At 38.4% G+C, this 15,858-nt stretch overlaps 1 long non-coding RNA gene across 1 annotated transcript in view; it reads left to right on the top strand.

The window, feature by feature from the left end:
- The window catches only part of LOC117067677, an 87,424-nt gene that overhangs the window by 32,024 nt on the left and 39,542 nt on the right, over positions 1 to 15,858 (top strand). Inside the window, exon 2 of the long non-coding RNA XR_004430822.1 lies at positions 8,561 to 8,868. This is a non-coding gene — a long non-coding RNA (uncharacterized LOC117067677). The remainder of the gene's footprint in view (positions 1 to 8,560; positions 8,869 to 15,858) is intronic.

Here is a 15,858-nt window from a genome sequence, read left to right as displayed (position 1 = left end):
TTTACTACCTTCCATTCGTTCTTGTGACCTCAGTCCTCCTGGACGCTGGACAAGAACTCGGTGCCACGAGTGTGGGTGCAAAAGGCTGTCACACTGACTCTCCACTGAGCTGTTAATACTTAAGCTGTCTGCAGACGGCAAAGCTAAAAGGGTACTCTAACACTTTTTCTCGGGCTTTGGGGGATGTGGACACCTTCCCCCAGATGCTGCCATGGGGCCAATATGGAGTTCGTTCTTGCCAGCACCCAAAAGTGCTCACCCTGGCTCCTGCACCTGGTCACCTGTGCTCCCCCTTCTGCAAGCAGTGGAGCCGTGAGTGAGTGGAGTTGGCCCCTGCTGGCACCCATGCACTCCAGTTTCCACCCACGAATGGGGTCAGGGAAATATCCTGCTTCACAAGCACCAAGTTTGGTTTAAAAAACCACTCAGTTAAATGGAAGAAGAGGGAGTAGAAAGAGCAGGAAATAGGGGTTCAAGGCCAGGCCTTCCCAGCCCAGAGAGAGTAAGTCATGGCACCCAGACACTTCATTGACAGAAGCCCTGTCCTTCCAGGGCTTTTAGATTCCCTCCCTCAATCTGGCCCCAAGTATAACTGCCAGCCCCTTGGAACTCTGCATTGGTAACCCAGCCTGAAATTTACTGCGAAGCTCAAAGCTGAACAAGCTGATGACCACAGCTTCTTCCTTGTCCTTCTTCCCTGTCCTTGTCCAGCTCAAGTCATAGCAGCCCACAGATATTTTGAACAGGACAAGAGCCTCATGATCTTCACTTGCCTTTATCACTTTACATCCAGAGATCAGCTTATGAAAGCCTCATAAATGAACATGTGTATAAGCCCATTTTGATGACAGATCACTTTCAAAAAAACACTTTGAGATATAATTGAAACATAATAAACTGTCCATATTTAAAGAACACTATTGGGTAAGTTTTGACATAGGTATATGCTGTAAAACCATCACAAAATATATCTTATACAATTAAGATAATAAATGTATCCATCACCTGTAAAGTTGGCTTTTCTGTTTGTTTTGGGTTTTTTCAATAGACTTTATTTTTAGGACAGTTGTAAGTTCACAACAAAATTGAGAGGAAAACACAAAGATTTCTCATACATCCTTGTGTCCACACATGCACAGCCTGACTCCTTGTTGTTCTCCACCGGAGTGGCACATTAGTTACTGCTGATGAATCTTCATTGGCACATCCTTATCACCCAGGTCCATAGTTTATATTAGAGTTCACTCTTGCTGTCATACATTCTATGAGTTTGGGCAAATGCATACACCAGTATAGTATCAGGCAAAATCGTTTTTTGCCCTAAAAGTCCTCTGTGCAAATGAATAGGATACGTAAAGCACAGATCACTTTTTAGTAAAATGTTGCCTTTTTTTGATTTGACAACGTAGGTGATACTACCAATCACTGGAGAGAATGTAAAAATAGAAAAAAATGATGACCTGAATCCAAATCTCTTTTTCCTTCTGAAGTTCACTGTTGATTCCTTAGCCTCCCCCTTTCTTTCTTACCCTATTTATAAAGTTTTTACTTTCTAATACAGCCTGTCAATATTTTAAATCCTTTTTCATTAGCAGCACACTGCATAGTGTGGGGTAAATATCTTTATTTCAAAACTAATTGTACATATAATCCATGTTTACATACATGTAGACCATAAGACAGTTCAAATATTTTGGGGTAGTATGAGCTCAATCTGAGTTCAGGCATTCCAAACCCTGATAACCCAGCAGAAAGTTAATGCTGGGTTATAGGATTTGGAGTGCCTGAACCATGTCATTGGGTAATGAACTTTGTTTTACACTGCCCTCTCCCTCCATCAATTTGCCCCCTCCCTGGTTCTCTTTCAGTTCCTGTACATGTCACATATTCTCCTCCCTCAAGGCCTATGCATTTTTTCCTTTCAGTTTCTAGTGATGTTCTTCCACATCCTTTACCTAGATATCCTCTTCTTACCTTTTATGTCTCAAATAAAATATAACATCTTTCTTGTGAAGCACCCTTAACTAAACTTCCTCCCTGTTCTATCTCATACCCCTTGTCCTTTCCCTGTAGAATTGCACTGTCCAGTAAGTAGTCACTACCTGCATGTGGGTGTTCAAATGAAAATTAATTAAATTTAAATAACATTTGAAATACAGTTTCTCAGCACATTGCGTGCATCTAAAGTGCTCAATAATCGTATGCAATTAGTGACTACCATATTGAACACATAGGTACAGAAGATTTCCATTATCACAGAAGTTTGCACTGGAGAGTAGTCCATCTAGATCATTTAGTATAGTTCCTAATTTTACATTAATTTTGTGGGATATTTTTGTTTGGTTGGTTGATGTTTACCTACTTCTGGACTGTATACTTTATGAGTGCAAGAATCACAAAATATTGATCAGGGCTCCATATATATTTTGGGGATGAAAGAATGGCATGAATCAAGTCCAAAGCCAGTACATTGCAAGAATACACAAGAGAGGAAACATATGTGCAGATGAGAGGCAATGACCCTCATATTTCTAGCTCTGGTTGGAACAACCATGAAAGTATACAGAGGGGAAAAAAAGGATACTGGGCTGTCCAATTAACAATGGAGTAAAAACATTTTTTCCCATTCTCCTTCCTAAAATCAAATAAAGGCAATAAGAACAAAAAAACATAGAAGAGAAAGCCTCTTGAAACCGAGAAGCATCTGCAACCACAAACTACAAAATACAGCTGCTAAACAAAATGAAAGTTGGATCAAATTGGTGGCAAATATCAAGAGTGAATATACTCCACGGCACAGTACCGCAAATGTCAGTTCCATCAACTTAAAGAGGCCAGCCAATGGCTCCTTGCTGGAACGTCTGGATGTGGGGACTGCTTGAGCACTGGAAACATCTCCAAGTCCCATTCCACGTTATCTAGTGACAGGGAGAGCCGGTGCTGGATGATAAATTACACAGACACAGTATCATTGTGAATAGCCAGTGGCCTGCATGGCGAGGTAGAGAGGTGGCAGTCACCATCTACTGAAATGCGATACACACTAAATCCCGTCCCATAAGTATGACTACTTATTACACACAGGTAATCGATGTAGTCATTCCTTGGAGAAAGTGGGAGGAAATTGAGCTGTTAGCAGAAACCCACTCCAAAGTTTGAGGAAGAGTGCCTCGTGCCCTGTGAAATGTCCTCCCGTACTCCTCCTCCTCCAATTTTTTAGCAAATGCTTGACCCAGGCAAAAACGTCTCCCATTTAGAGATAAGTAATCATCAGAAAAGATCCAGCCTGAGAAATATGCATGGATATAACTGGATGGAAGAAAGAAACATGCCAAACAAAAGCCAGATGGAGGCTAGACCTCAGAAGAATTACTCTGCAAGCAGAACAACAGTGCACACAAACGTTTATCCAGAGTCAAAGAATTGATGAGGGTGCCTGCGAAAATCGGAGCTCAAAGAAGAGATACAGGGATCAAAGAAGGCATGATAAGGCAATACAAAGAAATAAATGTGAGCTGAGAGAGATCTGGTGAAAATGCAGAAGAGAAAAAAAAGTTTAAGCTAAAGCCATGCTGAAATTACAATAAATATTGCTGAGAAAGAGAGACATGAAGGACAGGCTGAGTTAGAAAGAAATGAACAAAGCATGTGGAAAAGCCAAAGAGTTACAGAGAAAATAAGACGTAGTGAATAAATATGCATGGAATTTGTGAACCCCCCTAAAGGAAACTGAACAAATGTGGTAGAAATAAAATATCCAAACATATGAGAGAAGATATTTTATAAAACAAAGGTAGATATGCATCTTATGATTGAAAGATCACACTGTGTCCCAAGAAAAACTGATCAACCAAAACATAGCCATTAAATTTTTTGGCTTCCATGATTAGAGGTAGTATCCTATAACATCCAGCAACTCCTCTGTATGTCTCCCCAGCCTCTCAATAAATAACCAAGCAAAATAAACACATACATTTTTAAAAGCTACCTATAGGGCAAAAGAAAGAGTCAAACTGGGTTCAAAGTTCTGTAAAGCAATGTCCACAACTCCTCAGTAAGGAATGGAACCAAATGTTTTACAGCAAGGCGAACATATTTAAATATGCAGGAACAAAATAAACATAACATCCATAAGTCCTTGTGGGAAAAAAACAAAGTATCTGATAACTTAATTGAGATTTCCAAGAGACAAATGAAAAGACATGAAAAAAAAAATTGAAAATGTTCGTTAAACCAACTTAAAGAATTTCGAAAACTATAGCCACAGAAAACAATATAAATTTTTCTTAATGCTGAAAAAGTAGAAAACATAATGAAATTTTCTATTTGGAGGGTAATCTTTTCCTTAAAAATTCCTTGTAGGCAGGGTCTGGTGGCTCACACTTGTAATCCTAGCACTTTGGGAGGCTGAGGCAGGTGGATCACCTGAGGTCGGGAGTTCAGGACCAGCCTGACCAACATGGAGAAACCCCATCTCTACTGAAAATACAAAATTAGCTGGGCGTGGTGGCACATGCCTGTAATCCCAGCTACTCGGGAGGCTGAGGCAGGGGAATTGTTTGAACCCTGGAGGTGGAGGTTACGGTGAGCTGAGATCGTACCATTGCACTCTAGCCTGGGCAACAAGAGCGAAACTCCATTTCAAAAAAAAAAAAAAAAAAATTCCTTGTAAAGTGATTTATCAAAATAAAAACATAATTATAATTGTACTTCATTCAGTTACAAATAAAACATATCGCCTCAATATTTGAGTAATTGGATCTTTAATTTAAATAAAAATAAGGCCAGGCACAGTGGTTCATGCCTATAATCGTAGTACTTTGGGAGGCGGGAAGATCTCTTGAGCCCTTGGCGTTCAAGGTGGCAGTGAGCGACAGCTCACTGAACTCTAGCCTGGGTGACAGAGGAGCGAGACCCTGTTTCTAAAGACATGAAAATTGTTAAAAATTAAAAATAAATAGTAGGCTGGGCACGGTGGCTCACGCCTGTAATCTCAGCATTTTGAGAGGCTGAGGCGGCAGATCACAAGGTCAGGAGATTGAGACCATCCTGGCTAACACAGTGAAACTTTGTCTGTACTAAAAATACAAAAAATTAACCGGGCGTGGTGGCGGGCGCCTGCAGTCCCAGCTGCTTGGGAGGCTGAGGTAGGAGAATGGCGTGAACCCGGGAGGCAGAGCTTGCAGTGAGCCGAGATGGCGCCACCGCACTCCAGCCTGGGCGACAGAGTGAGACTCCATCTCAAAATAAATAAATAAATAAATAAATAAAATAAATAAATAGTAAGTGACCCCCAAAATCTGTACAAATGATGCAAATAATTCACAAGATCATCACCACTACAAACCAGCAAATCATGGACCTGCCAGGATTTACTAAAACCTGTGCAAACTATACTACTGAGAACGTGGCTGCATAGTGGCACTCACTATGGCTGAGTTGCTCATAAATGTGCTTGCCAGGAGATGTCTCATAATCTGAATTTCTCACATATCATAATTCTCATGAGTCTCACGGGACCATCTTACGCCATAACTTTAAAAAATCAGACAGATGTGGGCAGGAGAGAAGCTAAAGAAAGTATCATTTCTTTGGTTTCCTCACCTTTCATAGAAACCATCAACAGCTACTGTCTGAAGATGATAAAAATAAAGACATATGCATGTGGTTAGACAATTGTATGAACATATGTATCAGATGGAAAACACACACAGCAAAACAAATACCCATCGCAAAAGAAGAAAACAAAGGAAGTATTTATAATGAAGTCATTTAAAATAAACATGAACGTAACTCCCCGAGTGACCTCCCTAAATAAATAGCAGCACTCCTTCCCATAACCATGATCCTTATTCCTATTTTCCTACTTTATTTTTTTTTCCACAGCACTTAACCACCACCATTGCATATTTATTTGTTGTTATTATTATAATTTTTCGCCTCTCCTAACTAGAAGTCAGTTCTACGAAGGCAGAAATTCTATTTTGTTCACTGCTGTATCCCAGCATCTAACATCATAGCTGGTATAACTGTCAGTGCTCAATAAGTACTTTTTAAAATAAATGTATGAGTAAAAACAGAAAACTGATACAAAATGAAACTATAGAAATGAAGCCAAACAAAGATAACATAACAATAAATGTGAATAAAACAAATTCAGTTATTCAAAGGAGAATAATCACAGTATGGGTCAAAAACATTAACCAAATAAAATATACTGGTTAAAATATGTAAGCTCTGAAGTAAAAATGCAAATTTGATTTCTGAATCAAAAGTCTTATCAATCCTCTTTTAAGATGACATTCTGAGGCTACAGGTGGCTAATCTGTGTAAGGCAAGACACAGAAGAGTGCCCAGTACATGGTGCACAGTCAGTAACTATTAGGGGCAATGGTAAAAGCAGAAGTGAGCTTGGTTTTATCAATGGTGACAGCAGTGGTAACTCAAACCAAATGACTTCATAGGGTTACAATGAAAAGCATCAGTGTCAATCAGAATGCCTATAATTAAAAAGTCAAAAATAACAAATGCTGGTCAAGTTGCAGAGAAAAGGGAACACTTATATACTGTTGGTGCAAGCATGAATTAGTTCAACCATTGTGGAAGACAAGACAGTGTGGTGATTCCTCAAAGATCTAAAACCAGAAACACCATTCGACCCAGCAATCCCATTACCGGGTATACACCCAAAGGAATATAAATGATTATATCATAAAGACACATGCATGTGTATGTTTATTGCAGCGCAATTCACAATAGCAAAGACATAGAGTCAACCTAAATGCCTATCGATGGCAGACTGGATAAAGAAAATGTGGTACATATACGCAATGGAATACTACGAAACCATGAAAAAGAATGAGATCATATTGTTAGCAGGAACAAGGGTGGACCTGGAGGCCCTTATCCTTAGTAAACTAAAGCAGGAACAGAAAACCAAGTACAGCATGTTCTCACTTATAAGTGGGAGCTAAATGATGAAAAACATGGATACATAGAGGGGAACAACACACACTGGGGCCTACACGAGGGAGGAGGAAGGGAGGAGGGAGAGGAGCGGGAAAAATAACTAATGGGTACTAGATTTAATACTGAGTGATGAAATAATCTGTACAACAAACCTCCATGATACAAGTTTACTTATGTAACAAACCTGCGCATGTACCCCTGAACTCAAAAGTTAAATAAAAAAAAAAAGAATCTGTTATCATGGACAGTATAAAAGACTGAGTCTGATGTGGTCTGGAGACTGTGAGAAACATTCTCCAAGGAAATTATATTTAAGCTGAGACCTGAAGGATAGATGGGAACTAGTCAGGCAAAGAGCAAGACAGTGGGCAGAGAAAATGGAAAACGAAATTCGTGTGTGTGGTAGGGGAGGAGAGGAATAGCATTCAGGCATCAGCAACAGCACGTGTGAGAGGAATACATTGCAGAGAAGTGCCAAATACTCCAGCCTCGGGAAAAAGTCTCATCCCCACAGCACACACTTTAGTTAACAGACACTGCAATGGGAATTTTTGTTGTTAATGTATTCAATTGACTTAACAAATACGTATGTCAGCTCTTATGTGCCAGGCAGTCTGTCAGATGCTGGGGATAGAACCAAGGTATGCAGAGCCCCTTGGCTTCACGGAGCTTACAGTGGGAAATTTTTAAAAGTCAATGATAGGCACACTGGGTTTTACTATGAAAAATAGCAGAGTGCCACAGAAGCATACAGCAGGTAAGCCTAATTTAATTCTGTGGTCCAAAAATTATCCTAGAAAGCGTAACTTTTAGGAGAACACTCAAAGGAAAATTAATTGCTCTTAAGGTGAGTGAGGAGGAATGAACAAAACATTTGTGAAGCTATTGAGGTAAAAGAAAATGTAGCAGTAGAGCATTTGAAAGAAATGCAGTATGTCTGAAACAAAGAGAACCAGAGAGAGGGAGAGCAAAAGAGTGTGAGAGAGAGAGGTGCAAGCAGAGAGAAGCTGGAAAGAGACAAGGCATGATAGCCTCCATTAAGAACTGTATTTCCAGTTGGGCGCATGGCTCATGCCTGTAATCCCAGCACTCTGGGAGGCTGAGGAGGGCAGATCACGAGGTCAGGAGTTCGAGACCAGTCTGGCAAACATGGTGAAACCCCATCTATACTAAAAATACGAAAATTAGCCAGGCGTGGTGGCAGGCACCTATAATCTCAGCTACTCGGGAGACTGAGGCAGAATTGCTTGAACCGGGAGGTGGAAGTTGTGGTGAGCTGAGATCATGCCACACCACTCAAGCCTGGGCAACACTGTGAGACTCCATCTCAAAAAAAAAAAGAAAAGAAAAGAAAGAAAAAGAATTCTATTTCCTAACTCCATAAGAAATCATTGAACATAGATTGACCAATCCATTTTTCATGTAATTTGAAAGATTGTTCTGGTTATTGTGTGGAAAATTGCTTGGAGCAGACAAACGTGGAAGCTGCAGAGGCCACATGTATTTGTCAGTGTAAGTTTTGTTGTCCTATGGTAATAAATATCCCCCAGATCTCAGTGGCTCAAACAATAAAAATGTTTTTCTCACTCAGGCTGCACATCTTTCATGGATTCTGGTCCACCTCGTCCTCACGCGGGGATGCAGACTGACAAGTTTCCACCATGAAGGGTTGTTATGTGCCATAGCAGGGAGAGGAAAATGGAGCAAATCAGTCACCAGCTCGTCACACAGCAGAGTGTCCCACGTCACATCTGCTGATATGTTATGGCCAAAGTACATGACTATCTCCAAGGAGCTGAGAGGTGAAATACCGACATTCGTCTGGATGGAGTAGAACCAGGAGAGTCGTAAACATCCTATGGACTACACACCGTTTAACAAGATGCAACAGTATTCTAGGTAAGAGACCATGGAGAGTCATTTATGAAAGCATTTTTAAATCTAATTAAAATTACTAAAATTTGTCGATTAATTGGATGTGAGAGTTGAGGGAGATGGAAGAGTCAGGGATCATTTCCCTGCGATGGATAGAACAACTGGATAAACGCTGTAAAGTATCCTGAGTTCGAGAACTTAGAAGATATTTTGGAGTGGGAGGGAACATTCAAACAGAGATGTCTAGTACACAGCTGGAAATGAGATCAGAAGAGAGGTCTGGGCCGAAAAATAAATTTTAGAGTGTTTGACATCCAAAGGGTACTTGAAACCAATGACACAAAGATTTGTATGGGAGGGTAAGCAAATCATTCTTCTTTGAGACTGTCTCGATTTTGGCACTGAAAGTCGTATGTCATGCGAACGTTCTCAGGCTCGAACGAACCGCAGTAGTTGGTCACCCTGTGAGAGTGTGTGAATTAAAAGAACACCGAGACAGATTTGTGAGGAGAAAACACGTACTGGTCAGGTTGAACAAGAGGAGTTGTCAAATGATACTGAGAAAAATAGTCATGAAGACAGAAGACAAGTCAGAGGAGTATCAGAGTCCCAGAAAGCAAGGAAAGAGTTTCAAGACGGAGAGAGTGAGGGGTCAACAGGGCCAAATGATACCCCAAGGTTAGGTAGGACTCAGATTGCAAATGTCCATTGCTGAGGGACTGGAAAACAGCTGAAATAGGACTCCCAGTTGTTCACACAGCCAAGCAGAAATCAGGCAGGGAGGGGATGGCTTGTCCAAACACAGGAGGCTGACACATCAGGAAGGGGTCTGAGCTTGTCCTGGGTGTAGTGACCAGATACAGTAGATAGCATGGCAGCTTCTCACATAGCAGAAAAGAAATGATGCAGATCTAGGTTCTTGACTTGCAGTTCACTGCACACCTCCTCAGGCTGCTGGACTGCAGAATTCCAAAGGAATTCATTTAACACATAAGAGGAATCAAAAAGGATACTCCTCAATTATACAAATGCAGGATACAGATAAAACTCTCTTTTAAAGGTGAATAGAGAGAAGATAGCCAACTGGGGCCTATGGAGAGACTCTGAAACATAAATGAAGATAAACTATAAGAAACATAAAGAAAATTTTAATAAACATGATTTTTCTTTCTCAGTACAATTCAAGAAAGCATGAATCAGTTATTGGGGTTTTTCCTATAGAGTTGGAGGAATTCCTTACATATTTTGGGTATTAACTCCTTATTAGATATATGGTCTACAAATATTTTCTCCCATTCCACAGGTTGCCTTTTCATTCTGCTAATTGTTTTCTTAGCTATATGGAAGCTTTTTAGTTAATATAATTCCACTTACCTATTTTTGCTTTTTTTTTTTTTTTGCCTGTGCTCTTGGTGTCTTATAGAAGAGATTATTGCCCAGACCAACATCTAGAAGATTTCCCCCCATGTTTTATTTTAATATTTGATGTATCATGTCTTGTATTTAAGTCTTTAATCCACTTTAGTTGATTTTTGTATGTGTCATGAGATAATGCTCTGATTTCATTCTTTTCCATGTGAATATCTCATTTTCCCAACACAATGCATGAAAGAGATTCTTTTTTTCCATAGTATATTCTTGTCACTCTTGGTAAATATCAGTTGACCATATATGCCTGGGTTCCATTCTGGGTTCTGCATTCTATTCCATTTGTCTATATATCTGTTTTGATGTCAGTACCACACTGTTTTGATTACTGTAGGCTTTAAGGGTCTTTAGTGTTTCCAAATGAATAATAGGATATTTTTTCTATTTCTGCAAAAATGCCATTGGGATTTTGTTGGAGATTGCATTGAATCTACTGATTGATTTGAGAAGTAGGGACATTTTCTTAAGTTTTTAAGCTATCTCCTACAGGAAGGAAGAACATTTTAACAATATTAATTCCTCCAATCAATAAATATGAAAAATATTTACATTTGCGTCTTAAAAAAAATTTTGTCTGTGTTTGTAGTTTCGAGAGTACAAGTCTTTCACTTTCTTGGTTAAGTTTATTCCTAAGTATCTTGGTTTTTTTGATGCATTTGTAAATGGAATTGTTTTCTTAATTTCTTTTTCAGTCTATAGAAATTAAACTAATTTTTTGTATGTTGATTTTATTTTCTTCCACTTCACTGAATATGTCTATAAGTCAACAGTTTCTCTCTCTCTCTCTCTCTCTCTGTGTGTGTGTGTGTGTGTGTGTCTGTGTGTGTGTGTGTAGACTTTAGGGTTTAAAATATATGTATATATATATAGGACTACATCATCTGCAAACAGAAATCATTTTACTTCTTCCTTTCCGATTTGGATGCTTTTTTTTTTTTCTGGGCTAATTCTCTGGTAAAGACTTCTAGTACTATGTAATTGAACAGAAGTGCCAAGAGTGGGTATCCTGGCCTTGTTCCAGATCTTAGAGTGAAAGATGTTAGCTTTTTACCCTTGAGTATGCTGTCAGCTGTGAGCTTGTCACATGTGGCCTTTCTTGTGCTCAGGTAAGTTCCTCCTGTATGTAACTTATTAAGAGTTTTTATCACGAAGTGTTCAATTGTGTCAAATACTTTTTTCTGCATCTATTGAGATGATCATGCTATTTTTATCCTTCGTTCTGTTAATGTGGTATATCGCATTGATTTATTTGCATAAGTAGAGCCATCTTCACATCCACTGGATAAATCTTACTTGGTCGTGATGTATAATTTTTTTTAAATGTTCTGTTATATTCAATTTGATTGTAGTCTGTTGAGGAGTTTTGTATCTGTTTATCAGGGTTATTGGCCTATAGTTTTGTTGTGTGTTTTTTTTTTTTTTTTTCTTGAGGTGCTTTCATCTAGCTTTGCTATCACAGTAATGCTGGCTTCCTAGAATAACTTTAAAAGTGTTCCCTTGTCTTCTATTTTTGAAATAGTTTAAGAAGCAATAGTATTAATTCTTCTATATTTGTTTGGTAAAATTCACCTGCAAAGCTTACTGGTCTTGGGTTTTTCTTTGCTGAAAGTTTATCATCATTATTATTATTCCTTCAATCTCCTTGTTTTTTATTGGACTGTTTAGGTTTTCTATTTGTTCTTTATTAACTCTTGGAAGAGTGTATGTTTCTAGGAATTTCTCCAATTCTTTTTGGTTGTCCAATTTGTCAGCATATAATTTTGTACAATGGTTTCTTATGATTCTTTTCTATGAAATCTTTTGTAATGGCTCCTCTTTCATTTCTGGTATTTTATCTTTTTTTTCTCAGCCAATCTAGTTAAAGTTTTATTAGTTTTATTTATTTTTTCAAAATACCAGCTCATGGTTTTGTCAGTTTTTAAAAAATGTTTTCTATTTTCTATTTCGTTTATTTCTGTTCTGATCTTTATTTTTTTTTTGCTAATTTTGTATTTAGTTTATTGTTATATTCTAGTTCTTCAGATATAGTTCGGTTGCTTACTTGGGATCTTTCTTTGTTATAATGTAGGTGTTTATTGCTGTAAAATTCCCTCTTAGTACTGTTTTTGATACATCTCATAAGTTTTGTTTTGTTGTGTTTTCATTTTTGTTGTCTCAAAATATTTTCTAATTTTCTCTTGACTTCTTTGTAGACCCAATAGTTGTTTGAGAGTGTGTTGTTTAATTTTCATGCGTTTGTAAATTTTTCTGTTTTTATTCTATTTTTTATTTCTAGTTTCATTCCATTGTAATTGGAAAAGAGACTTGAAATAATTTCAATCTTAAATTGTTAAGACTTGTTTTGTAGCCTAGCATGTGATCTATTTTGAAAAATGTTTCATGAACACTCGAGAAGAATGAGTGTTCTATTCCTGTTGCACTGGTCTAGAACCAAACCTACAATATCTCCGATGTATGTCTGAATACTTACATTGAATAATTGCTCTACATAGAGAACCACATTAGACAGTGTTACAGCTTTGTGTTTCGACTGTCAACGTATAGAAAACTCAAGAGGAGAAAGTCTATTGTCCTTGTCTATATTTTTGCTCATGTATAATTTCTTCCTTTCTAATGTTCTGAGTCTTTCTTTTATTCTGTTCTTTATGTTTAGAGAACTTTACTGAGTCATTTTTTAGGGTAGATCTGTGGGTTTTAAATTCTCTTAGTTCTCTTTTATCTTATGTCTTTATTTTATCTTTATTCCTGAAGAGTATTTTCTCTGGATATAGGATTCTGGGCTGATAGGTGTTTTTTTTTTCTTTCAACATTTGAAAAATATTGCAGCACTTTCTTCTGGCCTCTGTGATTGTTGAAGAGAAATCTACCATTATCCAAACTGTTTTTCCCATATAGCCAATATGTCATTTCTCTCTCATTGCTTTCAAAATTTTTTCTTTGTATTTAGTTTTTAGAAGTTTCACTATGATGTGTTTTGATGTAGATTTCTTACATCCTTTATTTATTTATTTATTTTCTTTTTTGGTCAATTTGGGATATTTTAAGCCATTATTTCATCAAGTATTTTTTTGGCTCCACTGTCTTTCTTCTCCCCTTCTGCAACTCAAATCATACTAATGTTACATCTTTATTAAAGAGCCATATGCACTTGAGATTGTGTTCTTTCTTTTTTTTTTAATCTATTCTCTCCTTGTTGTTTAGAGCGGATAAGTTTTATTGTTATGTCTTCAAGTTCTCTGATTCTTTCTTCTATTCTCTCAGTTCTGTTGCTCAGTCCATTTGTTCAGTTGTCTGTTTTGATTATTATATATTTTAGTTCTAAAATTCTCATTTGGTTCTTTTTATCTTATATTTCTTTGTTGAAATGTTCTATTATTATTATCTTTTTTTTTTTTTTTTGAGACTGAGTCTTGCTCTGTTGCCCAGGCTGGAGTGCAGTGGCATGATCTCAGCTCACTGCAAGCTCTGCCTACCAGGTTCTAGTAATTCTCCTTGCCTCAGCCTCCAAAGTAGCTGGGATTACAGGAGCCCACCACCACGCCCAGCTAATTCTTGTATTTTTTAGTAGAAATGGGGTTTCACTATGTTGGTCAGGCTGGTCTCGAACTCTTGACCTCAGGCGATCCACCTGCCTCGGCCTCTCAAAGTGCTGGGATTATAGGCATGAGCTGCGCCTCACCTGAAATGTTCTACTATTTTGCTAAAAAGTTCTTTGCTCTTGGTTTGATAAGTGATTTTTTTTTTTTATTGAAACCAGTATATCTTGATACATTTGCATCATAATACAAAACATTGGATCATACTGAAATCCTATTGTAGCAGGCCTTCTCTGACACCACTCTAGTGAATGAAAGGGGATACTGCCTCATTTCTGCCGGTGGACTTGAAAGGTCTAGCTTCTCTTCTGTTGACACATGGTGGCCAAGGGAGAGGATTCCTCCTAACTTCTGGATGCGGATGGGAATCGAGGCTCCCCCTAGGCATTCTCTGACACTATCCCAGCAAGAAGGGCACCTCATTACTATTTTTTTTTTTTTTTGATACAGAGTTTTGTTTTTGTTGCCCAGGCTGGAGTGCAATAGCACCAACTCGACTCACCGCAACCTCCACCTCCCGAGTTCAAGTGATTCTCCTGCCTCAGCCTCCCGAGTAGCTGGGATTACAGGCATGTGCCACCACGTGCGGCTAATTTTGTATTTTTGGTAGAGACAGGGTTTCTTCATGTTGGTCAGGCTGGTCTCAAACTCCCGACCTTAGGTGATCCACCCTCCTCAGGCTGCCAAAGTACTGGGATTACAGGCATGAGTCACCGCGCCCGGCCCTCATGACTGCTCTGTACATGGCCCCCACTGACACTATGGAGAGGGGAGCAGGTGGCCTTGTACCCACTGAGTGGGGATGAAAGTCCTGAATCTGTACTAAGCGTCTTTTGACACCGGCTGACAGGGATATTTTAACCTGGCAACACACTCTGGGCTCTTCAGTTGGTCTTAACTGGAGAGTATAGGGTATAGTTGCAGTTTTTTTCTGTGACATTTTGCTGGAGTGGGAAGTTATGGTCTGAAAGTTTTCTGTCTTGCAAGGTTGACTCTTTACTGGTCCATTGTCTAATGAGAACAGGCTTTCATTATGATCGCGCGCGCGCGCGTGTGTGTGCCTGTTAGTGTTTCTGGGTTGCTGGTTTCTTCACTTCCAAGTTTGGAATACATGAGGCAAAAAAAAAAAAAAAAAAAAACGGAGGGGACCCACCTCTGCGTCATTCATTGGCTCTCAGCATCTTTAGCCAGTCCCCTCCTCTCCATCTTTGAGACTCTTATTTTGTTTCTTTTGTACAGAATATCCAGAATTTTTAGTTGCACCTAGCAGGAAGAAAAGGGAAGACTATGCTTACTCCATCTTTTCAAAAGTGGATGCCCAAGCTGTAATAATTTTAGACTGTAAAATATTAAAGTGTCAAATGTTGTAACAGAAATAGATATAAGTCAGATAAAAACCACTTAAGATCAGTAAGAATCCTAGCCAACTGGAAAGAGTAGAATTCGACCTCTGCACATACAATACTCCCAAATTAATTCCAGATAGATTAATTGTATAATTAATTAATTTAAAAAGTGAGAAAAACATATAGGAGAAAATATAAGCGCATTATATAATCAGAGAAGTGAAATTGTAATATTCTCTACACAAATAATGGTTGTCTTTAATACATAAATAATTCTTACAAATCAGCAAGAGAAATATGACTACTATAAGTAAAAAATAATTAGGGAAAGGCCCAAACAGATGATTTGCATGAAATACCTAACAAATATGGGAAAATGCTCATCTTTTCAAATAACTGAAGAAGTAAAAATTAGACAAATTAATTCCTTCGGATTTTTGGTTCAGTTTAGTTTCGTTCCTTTTTGGCTTACTCATGAGCCTTTCAAATAAAATGAAAGCAATATACCTTTAGGTAGGTCTGAGCTGGGTCCTACCTTGCAAATCCAGCTGTGATGGGAACCAAAGTAATACAGTCTTTTTGGCAGGAACTTCACCAGTAAGTATCAAAAATCGCAAATACCATCATTTTTTAGACCAAATAAT

Source organism: Trachypithecus francoisi, unplaced genomic scaffold, assembly GCF_009764315.1.
Source record: "Trachypithecus francoisi isolate TF-2019V2 unplaced genomic scaffold, Tfra_2.0 Lachesis_group20, whole genome shotgun sequence".
Taxonomy (NCBI): domain Eukaryota; kingdom Metazoa; phylum Chordata; class Mammalia; order Primates; family Cercopithecidae; genus Trachypithecus; species Trachypithecus francoisi.
This window is presented reverse-complemented; position numbering and strand designations above follow the sequence as displayed.